The following is a 17,968-nucleotide window of genomic DNA, read 5'->3' on the forward strand; positions in this document are numbered from 1 at the left end:
AGGAAAATTGCGGGGAATCTTATCAGCCAACCACAAAGGATGTCCTCTGAAAAAAAATATCGAGTATGCCTGGAATCGTGTAGCTTCACGTCGATGTCCTAGGCGCGTGGTATCATATGTCATGGAGGATACAGCTATAGTAGAAGCGGAGGAACGGCATTTATACCATATCATATTAATTGGTAATTTTTTATTTAGTGTTTTTATAAAAAATATTTTAGGAGAAACATTTACATGGCCAATTGTGCCTATGATTTTATTCAATTACTGCATTACTAATACCTACAAAAATAACTTTGTCACCATAAATAGTTTATACTTGGGGGGGGGGGGGAAACTGTTACATTTGTAATGTGTATATGTATGTATTATAACTGAATGCACCCGAGCACGAGCTTTCGGGTTTTATATATCATATTTAAAATCAAAAGGAAATAAATTATTTATTATTATTATTATTTATTATGTATTATCCCCTTAAAATCGACAAAAACTCGCGTCACTTTTAAATAATACATAATAAAAAATTTTACGCTGGGATTTCAACACGGAACGTCGCAATTGCAAGCCGCGATCCTATCCCTAGACTATTATCAATACCAGATGATACTCATGTTTGTAAGTGGCATTTGAAATGCTAAACCATACTGTAACACAAAATCTGTTTATATAAAACTGACATTTACACATCTCACGTAGTTGGCTAGAATATCTCTGTACAACATCACATCATCCGGTACTTCAAAATAATTTAGTAGAACTGCAATAACATCCTTTTCTTTGCTCACTTTGGTGAAGTCGTGAATGTTAGCAATGCTTCATGACTTTTCTTGTCAGGATGCTAAAATTTCATTTCATTTTACTGATAGACAATATTCTGCACCTTTTTATAATACGTGATTGCACGTTCACTTATACATTTTAAATGGCAAACTCTTAGTACCTTCTGTGAACTATCTTCCAGACGTTTTATTCCAAAGTCTTTGCTCAGAACTTCCAAGCTTCTACATTCGTCTAAAATATTACAGTATTGTTTGGGAGACAAGATGCTTTCCTTCTTTAAGATTTCTCTTTTTACTAAACACTCAGAAGCCATGCAACTATGTCACGGAATTGGGAAAAAAAAATTAATATTTACTTTGTGTTTTATTATTTCTTCTTCTTCTTCAGCTACAGGGATTAGACCTATTGGCCTGTTCCGTCTTCAAGGTTTAAATCATCTGTCCATCTTATTTTCGGTCTTCCGACATTTCTATATCCTGTTGGTGTATAATCCATAATTTGTTTTGGTAATCCATCATTAGTCATTCTTGTAATATGTTGGTACCAATTTTGTTTCTGATTTTTAATCTTTTCTTCTAAATTAAAAATATTTAATAATTGTCGGATATTTTCATTTCTTTGATGATCCAATGTACGTTGTCATAGTAACATGTCCCCGTTTCGGCTGCTGCAAGAATCTGAGAATAAAATGTAATCCTTACAGGACTGTCATTTGTTTCTTTTCTAGGTCACGAAGTTCAACTTCTAGATAGGAATGTTTCCAGTAAAGTACAGAAAACTAGGTTCACCTTACTGTGCTCTTTAGAATGGATCATGATGCACAGATTGCATAACCATATTTTTCTAGCATAAGGAAACCTCAGTTATACGGAACTGGCTAGTTTTGCAGCATGTCAAAGCATACCTTCAGATCACCTGAATTTTCTTCCTTAGTTACACTGCAAACTATGACTAATTCTCAATTCATTCTTCTTCTCCAACACATTTCTGCCTTTATTTTCAAAAGACTCATCTAACAAGTGAAGCATGTATCGGTGCGAGAGTCTTGGTTTGCATTTTTGACAAGGATCATAGTTTCAGTCCTGAAGTTTTCTTTCTTCACAGAAGTTCCTCTACCTTTACTGACCAAGATCTGAAGGCAAATACAGTTTCTTAGACTTTCCTCTTTGATAATTATCATCTTTTCATTTGTATGTCTTAACATTTTTAATGGCAATGGTTAGATCCTTGTGTTCCTTTCTTGTTCTATTCCCTTCTCGGACCTACTTTGGCAACTTTCCTGTTTCATGAAACTTGCGTGCCAGATACGATAATTTATCCCTACACATGCCAGAAACTCCTTGAAAAGTAGCAGTACAGAGTACTTTATCTTTGTTATGTTCACTAATCCGGGTTGAGATGTAGAAAATTATGATAAACTAACAACGTGCAGTGATGTCTTGTTTAAAGACGTCACATGATTATGAAACCGGGTGACATCTTCATAACAGAGTTCAGCGGTTTTGCATTATTTCTTCCCTATAATTTCTGCATTTATATAGTTTTGAAAAAAACCCATCTCATTTTATTTAGGTGTATTTTAAATGGTAGTTCAAGAAAATATAAATAATAGCAACTAAACATTATAAGAGACGGAATTGTTGAGAATCGCACAAAATATAAATTAAGAAAATATGTCACTCTCGTTACACCAATTCATTTTGTCAGAGACATTATATATAGAAACCGTTCTAAATTTTCAATATTTGAACACAGATTTAACTTGCTTTCGAATTCATCGCGTTTATTTTTATCCCAAAATTGCTACTATGTAGTCTGCAGGACATACAAAAGAGGTGACTTAAATATATGTATTTGTAAATGAGCCTAGGAACCCAGAAGATGAAGTAAATAGTGGAACAAATTTTGAATACACCACTGGCACCCTCCCTGTCCCACAACTAAAATTGTTCTGAGAGTAGATTATTCGTAAATGCAAATATTGAATATCAGCACTAGTTCGCATACAACTCACTTTTCCTTTCCCTTCACATTAACGTTAACATTTACAACTCAGAACTAATTAAAGACATTAAAAAAATTCACGAGATTGCGGGTTCGATCCCGGCCCAGGAAGATTGTATTTCAGTGTGCTTAAATGCGACAGGCTCATTCAGTAGATTTACTGGCATGTAAAAGAACAGCGAAACAAATTCTGGCACACCGGCGACGCAGATATAATCTTAGCAGTTATGAGCATCGTTAAATAAACCGCAATTTTTTTTAATTCAAATATGAAGAACAAAGGTAGCCAGTGGGACTCTTTCTCCAACGTTATACTAGAACAGGTTCAAATCCCATTTGGGCTTATTAAAAGATTGGGTTTCTTTCTAGGTTTTCCAAATTGTACAATAAACTTCAGGTTACTCCACAGTGCATTCTTGGGCCCATTTCACCAAAACACCATCTCACTATTACCAATGCCATCAATGTTAAATAATTGTGCAGTTGTGTTTAATTAAATAACAAATAATAAAGGAAAGACATGAACTGCCAAATATAAGTTGAATGAAATAATTACAGTAAAATTTAGGTGGCAGGTATTCTGAAACACGTTTCAGCTGCACTTCCACCACCTGTTTGAAGAGGGGAAAATGGGGAATAGGGTGCGCACAGATTAACTTACAAGGGAGTACGGACACCAATTTTGTTAAATGTAATTAAATTCAATTTAGATATATGAAAAAGCGATTTCCACTCAAAAACCCTGCCGAATGAGAGTTAATTTTCGAGATTTTAGCTTCTGAATTTTCTTCTACACTTGTCACATTATCTGGAAAGATCATACCCATAAGCACATACAAACCTCAGCAGCATGAATAAACGACAACCTTCTCCTAATAAGAATTATTAAAATACAAGAACAGATAAGTGGAAGTTGTGTGAAGAACATTGCTAGAAAAGGTAGAAAACCTAAAATGCAGCACATAAAATTTCCTGGCGGAAAATCAAGTGCATGTGTATGACAGTATTTCTAAGTTACACTGAATCAGCCAAACAATTGCGGTTCTACAGGATGATCCTTAAAAGTCCAATCCTCTTTACATCCTCATCCATGATGTGTTCAACAATGTCAAAAATATGTACAGAGCACAAGCATATACGAGGGTCATTCCAAAGTAATGCACCACACTTTAAAACAACAGATTTTTCATTCACAGCTTTGCTACTTACAGTGTGTAGATACATTTCAGCTGCTTCTTTCTCAATTTTTTTTGTAATCCTCTTCCCGCAAGGGACGTACTGCAGCGTCAATTAAAAATAGCTGCTTCTGATGTCCATCAGAAGCAACATGCTGTGAGTTCCTTGTGTGCGAGAACATGACGGTAGAAAACATTCACAAAAGGTTATAGTCAAGTGTATATAGAAAAGATACCGTCAATTGCAGTGCAGGCAGTCTTGGGCACAAGCAATATCAAGCCAAAATGTACATTCCGATTTTCGCAACTTGCCTCAGAGCATCAGGCTACAGCCCACTTGAATTCATCGCGTTAACTGCTCTTGGCAGACAGGAATGTCAGTGTGAAGGAAATTTCTCATATACTGGATCTGGGAAGCAAATGTATGTCATACATTGGAGCTACGACATTCCAAAGTCTGATCTGCACAAGGTGAATTGCAAAACAGCATACAGATACACTGCAAGTCGCAAAACCATGTGCCTGGAACTTCTTGCAGGGTATGAGAATGATGGTGACTAATTCCTTTCAAAAACTGTCACAGAAGACGAAACGTGGCTTCATCATCACGAGAGACAAAGAACAGTGAATGAGCGGCAACACAAAGAATCTCCAAGGAAGGAAAAATTAAAATCTGCACCTTTGACAGAAATCGTGAAAACTTTTTTTTTGCCTCTGAACAACTTTCACCAGTAGACAATGCCAAAGGTGCCACTACAAATTCTGAATCGTACATAAACACGCTGAAGAAAATTTGTTCTCAACACTGTGTTCGACCACATCTGCACATGGAAGACAGTCTTCTGTTTCACATTGTCAGGTCCCTCGTCAGTTAACACACTGTAACGACAAAATTTCAAAATCAAGATGAAAATTTCTTCTCCACCCACCATACAGTCCTGATCTTGGTCTTTAATATTACCATATTTTTGGGAAACTGAAGAATCATACTCAGAGCACTATGTTTGAGGATAACCCTGAAGAAGTTCCTAAAACATAGTAGTGGTGACTTACCAAAGAAGCATACATGTACTTGTTCTGAGATCACTTACGGCTATTTTAAGAGAATGAGATCGTGTATAGAAAGTAGCAGCTTCTTCATAAAGTATAAAAGCTGTGATTTAAAAAATTGTGTTAAAAATGTACAGCACTTTTGGAATGACAGGCATACAAAATGCCCTTTGCTTCAGTCAAGAACTGCAAAAGACAATGATTTCATTACTGAATGAGTAGATGGAAATGGAGTGTAATTAAAAGATAAAACTAGTAAAATTTCGAAAATATAGAAGACTGGGTAAACAAGAACACGAGTAGGCAAGGGACGAGTACTGATAAAGAGTTCTTTCAAGTATCTAGGAATCAATAAAACTGAAATATCTAAGAGAAAGGCTCTCAGCTGCACTCAGTGAAGTAGACATGACAAACTCATATCACATATCACACACTGCCATGAGACCCTTCCGGGCAAAATCACTACCCACACTCATATTTGGATTAGAATAAGATTTGGGAGCATCTATGAAAAAACACAACTACAGCTTCAGAAAAAAGTTTAATGTGGCTGAAGGAGAATTTGGGCTAGAGGAACAGTAAGGATAGCACTGACAAAGAGGAAGAACGAACAAATTATATCATATCTCTCTTATAACTTCGAAAAATTAGACAGAGCAGAAAGACTTACCTGCCATGTCACGTGAGTTGTAGGCCAAATCATTGTGTACCACTGCTGTGTTCGTGTTGGATTATTACTGCTACTACCATGAAATTACCTAAATCTTTCATAATACATGTACTAGTAACAACCTTAATGGGTTGATTTTTGTGAATTATGCAACAACAAAGCCTCAACGGTTTCTGGTTAGGCTACTTCAAGTACTAAAATCAAGTACTTAAGGTGCACAAATTGAAAATGAACATCAATAAAGAAGAAAATAGCCAATGACTTAGTTGACAAATAACATACCTAACCCCAACCAACTTATCCAGGAAGAAAATATATGTAATGAAAATTTGTGAAAGTATTGACACTTACTATTGGTTTCTAAAGACAGACTGTGATTTCTAAGTGTATTGTGGATTAGAAATTACGAACATTTCACATTAAGTACATGGGAATAGCTTGATTTACATGTATATGGTATCTACCATGCCACAAATTGACAGTCGACACACAAAAACATCCGTGCACCGAGTAAATTTCAAATTGAAGGTCTCATATTTGGGATACTTCAATTTTCCATGCTATAAATGCATAGAACAAGGGATATCATTATCCCCACAACGCAAACATCATAGGCTTCCCAACACAGATAAACATTGGAATTTTAACACCAGTGAAAGGACTAAAAACTAAACTGTCACATCCAACTTCTTGATTATAATGGTTCCAGTCACATCCACTTGCACTTTCAACAAATCAATGGTGAGAATAAATGTTGTATACAAATTACTCTATATACTGAGCTTAACATGTATTCAATGGGAATATAAACAATTTCTTTTTAATTCATTAAATAGTGATTCTTAATTGGGAAGTTACAAAGTTTGATCAAAATCTCCTTTTATTGCATAAAATACTGTATATTATTGTTTTGTTATGCATCTCAAAATGATGTGAAATCCTAGAACAAGATCTCTATATTATGCAGTCTGTCAGCTAGCTAGCTAGCTAGCCAGTCAGTCATCTAGCAGGCTGTGGTTCAGATTACAATCACTTTCTGACTACACTGTTGACTGTAAGTGACGGTTTATGGGTTCAAGAAGGAGCAATCCATATCTATCACATGTAAAGTTTATATGTATATTAACTACTTTCATAATGCTTATGTCTGTCAAAATTAGAGGCATCAAGATCACAAGGAAAGTGGCACTGGTATACTCTCTTCATGAACCATTAATGTTGATAATTGATAAGATATTAGTATTTGAATATTTATTTTCCTCTAATAAAAAGTATTGCAGAGAACGTTATAGAATTAATGCTGTTGGAATGATTCACCGCACATAAAGTTGGAAAATGCTGTTGTGCTGTGTCATACAAATGACATGATTTGTGTCTTAAAGAGTCAGTTTTCTAAAGGAATGTGTTATGAAAAATCACATGAAAGTAGCTAGTCTTCTGAATAATCTATGCCATGAAGACGACACACACTTGTTCATAGTTATAACAATTCAATTCTTTATCATACTATTAATGATATTTTATATTACAGTGAATTTTCTTTATCATACAGAAATGACTATTTACTGTTCACCAAATTAAAATAACATTTTGATTGCAATGCACACATAAGACATTTCTTGTACTATAATCCCAAAAATTAAGATATGTCTTCAGTTTATAAATAGTATGTTTATGTCCTTGTAAGCAATTAATCTCGCTCAAATTCACATAATATACTTCTTGTTATACAGTTCATTGTTTGTAATATTACTTTGCTATTTACAAAATCCGTACTTAAAACTGACAAGTTATTAAAAGGTATTAATCGCTTATGAGCTCCTAAGAATGTTACTTGACAAATAACCAAACTGCACTACGAAAGCACACCATTCAAGAATGTTTATGTATATTCATCCACGTAAGAATAAAAAAATTGGTCATAAGAAAAACAAGAGATAAATCTTTATTACAATCAGCAAACCATCCAGTCCAGGTGTTTTCCTTGGCTTTTAAATTATTTGCACATAGTGTAATTTTTAATGAAAAACAGATCTTTTTAATTTCTTTGATGGTCAGAATTAACGTCACTTTACAAAATAATTCGTGTAGATATCTTTAAGCACTGTAAAAAAAATTTCTCAATTGAAGGCACAATTCCGAGGTAATTTTGGACAGAAAAAAAGTAGTTTCTTGCTCTCTCTGTAACTGCTAGAATTATCTTAATTTGAAAAAGTATTTGCATAAATAAGTTAAGACCCAAAAACATTTATGTAAAGCAATTTCAAATTGCAGGCATAATTATATAAATAATTTAACTAACACCATCCAGACTGTGAATGTACTGCCATCATCATTTATATTACCACATATCTCGTACAAGAAACATTGAAATAAATGCTAACACCCATTTTGAGTAACTCGTCATTTTGAGATTTTTTTTTAGCAAAACTGAATTGCATGTGCATCATTTGCAAGTGGACTAGGAGATACTGAATATGAACAAAATCAGCCGAACTGTATTAAGAGACAGATGGCATGTTAAAAAACCAACTTTTTGGTATCTGAAGCTGAACACGTATACTTGTGTGAAATCTTGGAGTCGATTTTGCAAGTGTCACAATATTTTCTCTCGATAATTCGTGTAATAAGTCTCCTTCCTATCTTCAATTCTCAACAAGTAGCCAAAAAGGTAACTCTGCAAATATACCAAATAGAGCTTTGGGTCACAAATCCAGTACTAGAGTTTTATGAAGCTAGTCAGCATATGTGCAAAGAATAAAATACGAGCTTCACATATTGGGAGCTACACTGTCTTTACAAGCCTCAAAGCCAAACAACAAAGCTGCATCAGCAATTTCTATCATGCTGCACTCGAGAAAATCACTGAAGAATCCCTCTGCAGTCACTCATTAGCATGAATCATTACACTATAAATTATGTACATATAGTATTAATCGAAAGCACTCATTAGCTTCATAGATATGTTGACCCTAACATCAACATAGGCCTATCTTTCACATCTGGAAAGAAATTTCTCAATTACATGGTGCAATTTCCTTTTTCTGGAGCGAATTTTACATATGTTTTCTTGCAGCTGTTCCAGAGTATGGAGATTTACCCTGCACACTTTGTCCTTATATTCTCCAAAGGTAAAAATTTACAGTACACAAATCAAGGTAGCCACAGATTTCTGCTTGTCATCTGTCTACTTACAGGAAGATTCTTTGGTAAACGTTCTACACGAAGTGTTGAATTATCTATTGGAATACTTAAACTCTCCCTTGTGTGTGTTATGCAATTCTAATAAACCCATGAACCCAGAACATTTAGAAAGATGTAGAACCCTGCGAAAAGAACTTACTCTTAATACATGTATCCAGCTATAAGATGATTACACGATGTCCACTGTAAATCAAATATTCAATTTTTCAGAGCTGTGGATGGTGAGAAAGTCACGTAACGAGTGGTTTTTCATTCTTTCCTGCAGTTTATGGTTGGTGTTATTATATTGACGTAAGATGTGTTCTATTGTTCCTTCTTCTGTTAAACATTTTTTACATAGCGGTTACTATGATAATTTAAAGCAAAGATTCCGTAACATGGTGTCCAATTCTAGCCCATGCAGCAAAAGTTCGTATCTGTCTGGAAACATCACAGTAGACTTTAATATTGTTGGATTGTTTCAAATTTTCCATAGTGCTCTTCCTGTCTGTCCACTTAATCTTCTGCAAAAAGAAGATTCTATACCTAAAAATATTTAAATGCAAAAGGACTAATGGCTTTGTTGCCAAACGTCTAGGCATTTGAACACAACATTAGAGTTTCCTGGGTCAAACATGATGCCTCTTCCTATATCTGAACACAACATTAGAGTTTCCTGGGTCAAACATGATGTCTCTTCCTATATCGTAAGTCTTTTGTACTTTCAGCCTTCAGCAAAAAAAATATCTCAACTACACCAGCTCTGTAAGACAAATACAGACTACCACTAGAGACTAACTCCCAGAAAACTCTCTTCAAACCTTCATTGGTTTTTATTTTTTTTTAATTTTAGTAGGTTATTTTACGATGCTTATCAACATATTAAGTTATTTAGCATCTGAATGAAATTGAAAGTAATAATGCCAGTGAAATGAGTCCGAGGTCCAGCACTGAAAGTTATCCAGCATTTGTTCATACTGGGTTGAAGGAAAACACCAGAAAAAACTTCAACAGCTAACTTGCTCAGACCAGGAATCGAACCCGGGCCACCTGGTTTCGCGGCCAGACACACTAACCGTTACGCCACAGGTGTGGATAAACCTTCTTTGTATTTATCAATCAAAGTTGGTGACGAGTATGAGAAAACACTTGCTGTTCTATAATAAACCAAGAAACATCCAATTAAATTATGTTATCACTACAAAATAAATTCTCACTCACATCGATTAATATCTAGCAGAAAACTCAACTCCCATCCATGGGTAATGAGAGAATTCAATTCTCGACTGTTTATTCTGTGTTTTCTCAATCTTAGAGTACTCATTCAGAGACATTTAACAAGCTCAAAACACAGCTGTCAGCAGAAGACGTCTTCGATGATATATTAAGGAGCATAAATCTGCAATAGTCTTGATTCTCCCTAGTTTTTTTTTTTATTTTAAGCTTTGGGGAAATATTAAAGACGAAGTGTGCAGGACAAATCCTCATATTCTGGAACTGCTGAAGAAAAATATATGCTGAGAAATTCATTCTGGAACAAGAAAGGAATTGCGAGTAATAAGAAATTTCCTTTGCAGATGTAAAATAGTATGGATGTCAAAGATCAACATTTTCATCGTCATCATCTTAAAGGTTTCAAGTGATTTTACACAGAACTATACAACATAGTGATCCTGCTTAGGAAATGGAACCTTAATTTGGAAAAATCAATTTTCTGTTTTTGTTTTATTCTACTTCAGAATTAAATTCCGAACATTAAAAAAAAAGTTTGAATAAAAAATTGAAGATCTTATATGGATTACGAGTTAATATTATGAAACTGTCCTTTCTGCAAAAATGGCTTTAAAATTAGGTGAAAGCATTGTATATCAGCATTGCTCAGATCAACATTCATATTTTTGTCGAGCGCACTGTGTTTATTGGAGGAAAATTATATTTTGTCAAGAAAGAGATATATTATTAAGGATTCAATATTTGCGGACCTTTATAAAAAAAAATAACATATTCGTTGTATTGCAAACTGCTTCCACATCGATGGCAGTAAAGTCACATAATTCAAAGTTCGATCAGATGACGTTAAGATCCAAAAATCGATTTTTTTCACTCAGGTCATTTTTTCGTTCTGTAAAATTACGAATTTCGAATTGGCGTCCCTTTTCCTAGGCAGGGTCACAATTTTTACTATATTTGAAACCAATGGAGTAGCTACAGGCAGTTAAAGTAATGCTTTAGTGGTAAGCTTTTAATTCAGGTACGGTACACTGTAACACAGCCTTTCAAGATAAAAACTCATAGAATTTTTAACATAGTCTTGGCTTTGAAATCTTCGAAAAGTCAAGGCCCACAGTGCCAGTCTAACCTTAAGTTCTCATACAACTACCTGATCTACAGGTACGTGTACAAACTTGAAGCAGCTGTGGAATCAATATCACGATGCGTAACAGAACTGTAATGAGAATATAATGATCAATTTAAATACAAAAAATGTTAATAGGTACGATAATCTAATTCAGGAATCATTATATAGTAGATTAACTGCTTGATATTCTCCCTATTTACAAGACAGTGGTTGCTAGAGAACAAAAGAATAGAATTGATAACTTGTTTGCTACTTTGCATACTGAGTATTATAATAGTAGGTGCAGATCTTAGTTTACTAACTATAAATTTTGACGTATTTTTCACTCAATTCTGCAAACGAATACAGTGAAGGATGTGAATTATTCCTTCAAAGATTACAAATAATGTACTAATATTACAAACAAAAGACATTACAGAAACTCCATTCAGAGCATGAATTCGCCACTGCAATAAAAATGATTCCTTAGCACACAATCCTGTTCAGTACATGTAGGTTTTAAGGTGATGTCATACAGAGTCCATATCGTGTGGTGACATTTTGAATTTGTTTCAGACAACAGTCAACAAAAGAAATATCTAATACTAGTCACAAAGTCAATAAAAGAATATGGTGACAAATTAAATTGCCTGGCAAAAATCCATCGCCCATAGCCTTAAAAGTGGCTGACAACTTATATAAGAACACAGAGAGGCATACATGTTTCAAAGAAAACTCTTCCATGCAAGTATACAAATTTCCTTAAACATTTTACACATGAAACTGGTCTTGGTACATTCATAACTATATTTTCAGGAATAAATTTAATACTTTTTTCAGAGAATTGTCTACAATCATTTTCTTACATACCAATCTGTTCAATACACAGAAGGTTCTCTATATGTGTAATTATCTTTCCTGGGGTTACCAGAACTTCTCATAAAAAATTAAGACATCTTAGTCAACATTTTCTGAACATTTTAAACCAATTAATGTCTGCCATCACACTGCAGCAGAGTTTAAATATACACAATAAACAAAAATGCTAATCTGATGTTGACATAAACTCTTAGCAAAATTTTCGAAAATAGGCTTTCATGGCCAGCGTCAATGGGTTGAGTGTTTTTCAGGCTAAGAGGCCATCACCTACTGGTGATGTTACGTCCAAATTTTTCTTCTACAGCTGCAGTAGACACCTTCAGTGGTGAGGCAGTCATGGGTGTAGAGAACTCAGTGTGCAAGGGATGAATGATGTTTCAACTGGTTTCGTGTCATAATTTATAGGGTCGATTGGGTGTGACTTACTATTGTCTGTGCAATCTGCACCAGGTGCTCCAACGATTTGGTTGCAGATTGTGGTGTTAAGACTGCTGCAGGTGAATGGGTTTTGTTTCTCAGCACTAGACACCACACCTTACCGAATTTCAGAACTTCTTTATGGTGAAATTTATAAACACAAGAACAATTTCAACCATAAAGAAGAGTGTCTAAAACTCAATAATGCGTAGTATTCGACACTGAGAAACACATGTAGTATCCGACACTGAGAAACACATGCATGAAACCCATTCACCCCCTGCAGTCCACATTACAGTCTGCAACCAAATCATTGAAGCCCCAGCAAAGACCACACAGACAATAGGAAGTCACACCCAATCTCCCGCATTTAATTATAACACGAAATCCGTCAAAGCATCATTTGTCCCTGGCAACCTGAGATCACTGCGCCCTTGACTGCCTCGCCATGTCTATTGCTGCTGTAGACAAAATTCTGGATGTAACATTGCCAGTAGACCACAGCCACTTAGCCCGGAAAACACTCACCTTCTTAAGAAAGTATTAGAACACAATACATATTGCCATATCCTTCACAAATATAAGACAACTTACTAGAGTATCGTTAAATTTGAAGTTCAGCAGAACTTATTTTACAGACATAAAAACGTATGCAACTAATGCATAATCATGCTAGAAATATAATACAAATGTAAAATCTGGCAACTCCTAACATGCTGTATGAGGCGAGAGTCATTACACCAACCCTTCCAATCATCTGTTAGCAGATAATATGCTGTCAACGAAAATACCACTACTAGTTTAACGTCTCTTCTAGCACGTCTCCAATTTAAAACATCTACTTGACTGAAGTGAAGTTTTTTTGAAGTATGCAAACATAGGCCTAGGCAGGACTTTTCATGTAGGTGTGCTGAAGGTAATTCAACCTTCCCTCTCACTGTAACATTCCCCTGTACAATGGTCCATCCAATTGCATATTATAAAAACCAGTTATTTCCGATCAGGAAAAGATATGATTAAGTTAACACTTAATTATCAAATCAATCAATTGTGTGGCACATCAAACCAAATAAGGTTTTTTACTTGTTCACATATCCTCCAGTCACTCTGTCCTCTGCCTGGTGTTCACATCCACCTATGAAGAGGTCCATTTTGACTTCATTTGCAGTTTCTGCCTGACAAGAGGTCTTCGGCCACCTGGGTTCTCTCCATGCACTCTCCAGTAAGGAATCATTCTTCTGAGAACATGTTGCTTATTCTCCAGAGCTGCTTTGATATCAGGATACTTATATATAGCCTTCTAATTTCTCTATCATTCTTAATTCTCCATACTCTATTTTCATTAATAGGACCAAAGCGGTTTCTTAAAATTTTATTTTAAAAAGCCACGGAGTATTTTTCATTCTTTTTGTAATTATTGTCCATGTTTCTGCCCTATATAGTAATTCTGCTTGTATTGTCTTATAACATTGGAGTTCAGTAATACTAAAACTATTTTGGAGGAAATGTTTGTAATGCTGGAAGCATTTGTCATCAATTGTTAATCACTGATGAATTTCTATTTCCATTACCAAGATTTTGTGTCCTGAATATTTAAAATCTCTAACCAACTCGCAGTTAGGATTACCATACACTTTATTTATTATACTGTATATTTCTTTACAGCACACAAACTAGCAAATATACTAGTTTAAGAAGATATATAGGGTGGCCTAAAAGTCAATACCCATTACTGAACTTAGATTATATTTTTAATCTTCCCATGAATTTCATGAATATATTGACTACACCCAAACTCTAGCTACTAGCATTTATAATGAACACCAATCAAAATTTCTCATGGAAAACAAGAACTGAAAAGACTACAATGTTGCTCAGCAAACAGCTGGATACATTAAGAAGATTGATTGATTGATTTGATTGATTGATTGGTTGATGAATTTCAAATTATCTGCCTTTCACTTTCATTCTGACAATTAGTCACTAATGTAAACACTAGAGTGCAATGCTATAATAATCAGAGCTTGTCAATAAAGTATCATTTTACCATTCGATCTGTATGTGTTTTTTTTGGGTCATTCTGTATAAAATATGCATTTAAGAAACTTCCGTTGACGTAGTCTTATTAGAGTGTGCAAAGGACACCCTTGCATAATTGTTTACAAAAAAAATACTAGCACAGTCTAGTATATACAGTCGCGAAGCTCAATACGTAGTAAATATGCAAACATTAGATAGTTGCTCACCACTAGGATCGCTAATATCGCCTCATTACAGGCAATGCAAAATAGTACCGTCACAGTCTATTGTTTCTAGCACCCTCAAAACTCAAGCTTCGTGACTGTATATAGTAGACTGTGATACTAGTAACCAAGAAATAAAAAATCTATTTAAGTGAATTGTTTTAATATACTACCAACACGCACTGTAGTTTGACTTTTAAGGAACATATTAGCTGAATGAAGTACCACGTAAATAAACAACAGAAGTCCTTTCAAACATATTTTGCAGGGGGAAGGAACGAAATGCCTCAGGGGTGATTATGATCATTATCATTATTATTATTATTATTATTATTATTATTATTATTATTATTATTTTGTCGGAAAGTGAAAAGTATAATTAATTCTGTCATTTCCAAGAAAGTCATTAGAGTCCAGGTTTTTTATATAATATTATGAAACATATAAACAGCATTAAAGAAATTGAGTAATTTTATAATTTTATAAAACTCCATGTTTGGAATATTACAGCTGTGGATGTAGCGCATTCACTTTGATCGAATAAGCGTTCTTATAGTTGTTTATAAAACAAAACTAACCAAAATTTTCGCGATCAGATTAAAACACTTGCTCTAAAACCACAATATGAAATCTACACCAATTCAAATGCAACAAAAATAAATAAATAAAAAGCTTTTTACAGCAACTAAAAATATGATTTAGGGTCTTCAGTGTGTTACAACAGATCTCAATGTTTTTTCCCCACTGTAATTTCAGCATATACTCTGACCCTCCTCACAGCTATAGCGGAAAGACGTTTCCTTACTGTAAGTTAATTCACATTTGATTATATTCAGTTGTAAAAAAAATAAATATTCTCTATAATGCATGCCATACCTGCAATTGTTGGCCTTCAAAAGGCATATTTATTAACTGAAGAAAGCTGTTTCAGAACATTAGAAGTCAAAAGTAGTACAAAAATAATGTTACATGTTAGAAGACAAAACTTCATCAATTTGAAAATTTTTACAGTATAAAATATGTAATATACGAACTCTGACTCCACTCATAACCTATTAAGGCAATAACAATAGAACGCCCGAAGCAAAAATTCTTAATTGTTGTATCACGTAATTAAATTTGAATTTCGGTATGACACTTTGGTAAAATAATTGGTTGCATCTCCTACTGTGGCCTGGATCTCCTGCCATTAGTATCTTGAGAGGGTGGCGGGCTTTTAGAAAATATCATAACTCTAGCAACAATGCCGGCAGGTATCAGTGCAGTCATGTGAGTTGCTCTCTTGTGTTCCTATTTGATAGAGGACAAGACACACAAGGCCAGATCCTGCCCCAAACAACCCTGGCCCTCTGACATAATCCATACTCACCTCTGTTGTCCAAGTGTTTAGGCTCTGATTTGACACCCTAATGACAAATTAATAATGCATTTAAATTTAGGTAATAACAGTTCCTGTCCAATTTAACAGACCGACTAACCTTCCAGGGATTCTCACAATGTGATATGTCAATCTCCAATAACTGCAAAATAAATAAAAATGTAAGAAAAGATCTGTGAACTCCCAGCCACATTAACGAAATAAAATCCACCCCGAACTATGCTACAATCGAAAGGAAGGTACGGTATGGACCCCAAAGATAAGACCGTGAACTGGATAGCAGGATTTTACCAGGTTCGGGATGAATCTTTACCAGTTTTTAATCATCAGAAAAACATCAGTTCACTGCCAGCCAGGCTTCTGTGGAATTTTGTAAGCACATGGGGATGATCACACATGACGGGTACCGCCAGCCCAGAAGGTCAGCGGGGGTGAAGGCTACATGCCAAGAGCGGGGGAAGCCATTAGAGGGCGTAGGGGTGGTTGGAACCAGGAACTTGCTTCGAGTGTCAATTCGTTATTTAAGTCTATTCCAACAGAAAAACATGTCTGCATTGTTTTTTCTGTTCGCAACCTCATCTGCTCCCGTAGAACAGCATTCAGACACGTAATACACCAAATTATGTTATTGCCTAACTGATACTTTTGTGTTCGGGTCAGTGCATCACGTTAGTGAACGCGATGCAGTGACTCTCATTCCTAGACAGCAATCACAACTACAAAGCCACTGGACCAACCTGGTTCAGCAAAAACATACAAGCTGGGTGGTACAGGCAACTAGGAACAAACAAAGACAGGTCAAGCACAACAACCACAAAGTCAATGCACAACTCTCAATTTCTGTATTAGGGTATACCCAAAACAAGGCAGGGTCCCCAAGGCAGAAAATAAAATACAAATTCTTTGTGGGAAGAATTCAATATGACAACTAAACAATATAGCCTCTATGCTTATGAGGGTAGGAGCACCCTAAATTAAACAAAATATAATGTACTCCCTATTTTGAAAATTATATATATGAACTAGTAATGAATATGTAAAAGTAGCCTGAAATGGGTTCCGTAACGATGGCCGATTTCATGGGACTGACTAAGGTAGCTTATATTGGTACAGAGGATAAAAATTTAATTCAATCACGCGCCTTGTTTCTGATATGATTCAAAACTGCCAACTCCATATGTAACAGACAATTATTAAATATACTAACAGAAACACACGTATAAATATACATCCGGCACTTAGGCCATGAACTTTGTTCTTACACGTGCAATGCACACCGATGAAGTTCAGACTCGTCACTCGAATTCAAAATTCAAAGCTAGTCGCAATGAAATTTTACGGCTCCAATTTTACTCTAGGTACAGTGTGAAATACTGATGATGAAAATATTTGCTACGTAGTAGCACATTTGAAACATAATTTGGATAGATCAATTATGGCGTCAATGGAGATGGCTCAGGAAGTTGTAAATGACTTTGTGCAGGGACTAGTATGTTAAATTCACATAAATGGTTGAAGGAATAGTTATAAACATACCTTTATACACTCGGGATATAAAACTGGCAGGTCCAGGAATACCGGGATTATTTCTGGGGTGTTCAGGTCACAAATGAAGGAACACTGTATGGATGGCAGCAGGCTGGCAGCGATGTTCCAAGGACAAAGTGGCGACCTGCAAAATGGCGCAGGTGACGCTGCTACAAGAAGTTATATCCCTCCGCGAATTTATGTAATAAGCATCACTAATATGCTTTAGCGCGCTTTCATACACCATAGCGTCAACAAAAGTTATATACATGCTATCATATTCCTCAAATATATAAATATTATCCAAGTTAGACGATAATT

General features: G+C 35.1%; 1 protein-coding gene across 13 annotated transcripts in view; it reads right to left on the reverse strand.

The window, feature by feature from the left end:
* mub (poly(rC)-binding protein mub) overlaps window positions 1-17,792 on the reverse strand; it is a 155,149-nt gene extending 137,357 nt beyond the window's left edge. For all 13 annotated transcript variants that reach the window (XM_069831478.1, XM_069831477.1, XM_069831476.1 and 10 more), the window contains exon 1: window positions 17,657-17,792. The gene's annotated coding sequence lies outside the window, so the exon portion shown is untranslated. The remainder of the gene's footprint in view (window positions 1-17,656) is intronic.
* Window positions 17,793-17,968: the final 176 nt, after the last annotated feature.

The sequence above is a fragment of the Periplaneta americana genome, chromosome 7 (genome assembly GCF_040183065.1).
Source record: "Periplaneta americana isolate PAMFEO1 chromosome 7, P.americana_PAMFEO1_priV1, whole genome shotgun sequence".
NCBI classification, from domain to species: Eukaryota; Metazoa; Arthropoda; class Insecta; order Blattodea; family Blattidae; genus Periplaneta; species Periplaneta americana.